At 42.7% G+C, this 2,979-nt stretch overlaps 1 non-coding gene across 1 annotated transcript; it reads right to left on the reverse strand.

Annotated features, from left to right (window-relative positions):
• Window positions 1–2,667: 2,667 nt before the first annotated feature.
• On the reverse strand, window positions 2,668–2,771 carry LOC130832125 (U6 spliceosomal RNA). Its single transcript, XR_009048207.1, has one exon. It is a non-coding gene; the product is annotated as a U6 spliceosomal RNA (small nuclear RNA).
• Between the last annotated feature and the right edge of the window lie 208 nt (window positions 2,772–2,979).

The raw sequence follows: 2,979 nt of genomic DNA on the forward strand, positions 1-2,979 counted from the left end.
AGTGAAAGAGCCATCAGTCTGGCAAAACATCCTGGGAATGACCAGCCTTGGTGAGGGGATGTGTTAATTCCTTCTTTTCTGCAGCCATTCACACAGGTGGGCAGGGCAGATTGTCTGCCTGCGAGCTGAACAGAGGCACTTTAACATTCAGACAGAGGGGCCATGTTCCCTGAGGCAGGCCATCATGTATGATTATAATCAAAGCTTAAAGTCAAAGAAACAGATCTAACATGGAGTCTGATTTAGCTCTTCCCTGTTACAAATCCCATCTTTTGGGGATTTTATGGAGGTTTCATTACACAGGCAATGATCAAATCATTGGCCATCGCTATAGATTCATCCTCTAGCCCCTCTCCGCTCCCTGGAGGTCAAAAGGTGGGACAGAAAGTTCCAATCCTCCAATCACAGAGTTGGTTCCCTTGGCAACCAGCCCCCCTTCTTAGGTGATTTAGGGGCATTCCAAATATCACTCAACATAACAAAAGACACCTTGATCTGTCTCACCAGAGCAAGGGACAAGGACCAAATATATATTTCTTATTACAAATCAATATCACAGCATCCCATTAGAAAAATGGACAGAGGACAAGATCATGTAAATCATGGAAGAAGAGATACAATTGACTAATACTATGAAAAGATAGTGATAATTAATGTTAATTGGAGAAAGGCAACTCTAATATTTCAATTTTAGGGTTTATTTTGTCAGTTTTAGGTTGGCAAAGATTAAACAGAACAATAAAACCTAGTGTGGTCAAGGTCTAGAGAAGTTGGGCAACTTTATACCTTGTTGTTAGGATTGTAAATGAATACAACTAAACAGGAAGCCGATGGTTTAAATCGTGCCTGTGTTCAGTGCCACCATTTAGGCAGATCTTTATTTATATATTCTTTTTATTCAGAAATATTCACCAGATATTGCTGAGTGGAAAACAGCATGATCCTTTATCTCAAACTGCGTATTGTAGATAGATGATTGCATCAAGTATACAATTCTACCTGTACAATACATGGACTGACAGAAGGGTTTAGAAATATGGTCATCATAGTTCTGTTCTCAGGTGGCCTCAGCCTGCAGCGGCTTGAAGCAGGATTTCGGCTCCCAGCCAGAGATTGAAGTCAGGCCCCGGAGGTCAGAGTGCTGAATCCTAGCCACTAGTCCTGTAGCCAGTGACAAGGCCCTGGGCCTTGGGCTTTGCAGAAATGAATTCCCACAAAGAAAGAAAGTAGTGAAATAAGCAAAGTGTTTATTAAGAGGAAAAAGAGTACGTATGGATAGACACATGGGCGAACTCAGAGAGAGAGTCATGGTAGCTTGAATCACTTATATGGGGCATTCCTTCTGAGTTTCCTTTGGCCAAGCATTTTGCTTTGCCTGGTTCTGAGTCCGTATTTGGTTTATCTCAGGGTCCTCCCATGTGTGTGCATACATCTCTCAGCCAAGATGGATTCCAGTGAAGAGGCCTATGGGTAGATTGACATTACTCCCTTTTTGACCTCCAAGGAGATTTTCTGCGCATATATAGTCGGGACAGTCTCCTTGACCTTAAGAATGAGAAATATGTGGTCTCTATCTTTTATCTGCGTAGGGCTCAGCCTCTTTCTCGCTCCTGCTACTTTGGAGTATCTGTCCACAGGGGACAAACTCCAGCTGCTCAGCCTGGGGCCCATCTATCTCCTGCCTCAGTTCTTTCTGGATGGTGGGATTTGGGGTTATCTTTTCTCACTTATCAAGTTTGAGAGACCAGCATGTTCCCACCCATTTTCACACACTTCTGTGACAATAGCCCCAGGTCCTTGGCTCCCCATCCAGGTACCTGGCCAAACTGGATGTCCAGGGCACAGCTCACTGTGAGAAAGGATGCTCTGGCAGTCATGAATGCAAAGAAAATTTTAAAGGAATGCAAAGGAAATTCTGGCCTCCGAGAGGAGAAAAGAAAAGTAATTCATTTTAATATTGAAGAACAGCCACCTTTGAATCTGGGAGAAGCTTCCTGGCTAGGCTGCCCTAAGAAGACCACATATAGTTGCTTCTGTGAATTTTCAATATCTTTTTCTGGAGCATTTGTCTATATCTCCCACTCCCTTATATTGTGAAAGAATCTTTTTTTTTTTTTCTTTTTCTTTTTTTTGTTTTTGTTTTTTGGAGAATGAAAGTTTCACACATGCAACTCAGCCAAACCATGAAGTCCTCTACCAGACGGTATTTCCCAGCCCAGCCCTGTAAACACTGGTGACTCAGACTGACAAGATGTTGGGTGCCTGTAACCAGAATTTGTACATCTCAGGGAGGGGAGAGTTTCTCCAACTTTTCATCCTGTTTCCTTGCAAACAGCTGGGCTTATTTAAACTGTGTCTGGATGGAAATTTTTACAAAGAACAAAAATGACAATTTACTTTAGAAAATCAGTTTTGGATTTTGTTTTCCCCTGTGCCCAATATTTACTATAAGGGGAAGACTTAAAAGGAAAAACATGTGAGTCTTGGGTTTTCTCTGGAGAGGGTGACAACTGACATTCTGCAGCTCTGTCTTCTGCTCAGGGGCTGGAAACCCCAAAGTGATGAGGCCAAGCCAATGCGGGGGAAGCTGGTGGACTGAGTGTGCCCCCTTCTAAAGGCGAGGCCTAAACCCAGAGCCCAGAGTGTCCCCTAATCCTCTGGTGTTTAAAAAAAGGGCAGAGATTGGATTTTCTTTTTTTTTTTTTTTAGGGTCCATGCTAATCTTCTCTGTATCGTTCCAATTTTAGTATATGTGCTGCCGAAGCGAGCACCAGAGATTGGATTTTCATGTTGAATCTCCCAATAGTAAACATGAGCAACTGATTGGAATATTTAAAAATTATTTTATGAACCAAATGAAACAGAGCAGGAGAGACCCTAGGGATCATCTTGTTGAATCCATCATTTTGGAGATAGAAGCCTGAGGTCCAGAGGAAGAAATGACCTGTGAAGATGATACCAGAGCCTGACCTACTGCCT

This window comes from Hippopotamus amphibius, chromosome 11 (genome assembly GCF_030028045.1).
Source record: "Hippopotamus amphibius kiboko isolate mHipAmp2 chromosome 11, mHipAmp2.hap2, whole genome shotgun sequence".
Lineage (NCBI taxonomy): Eukaryota > Metazoa > Chordata > Mammalia > Artiodactyla > Hippopotamidae > Hippopotamus > Hippopotamus amphibius.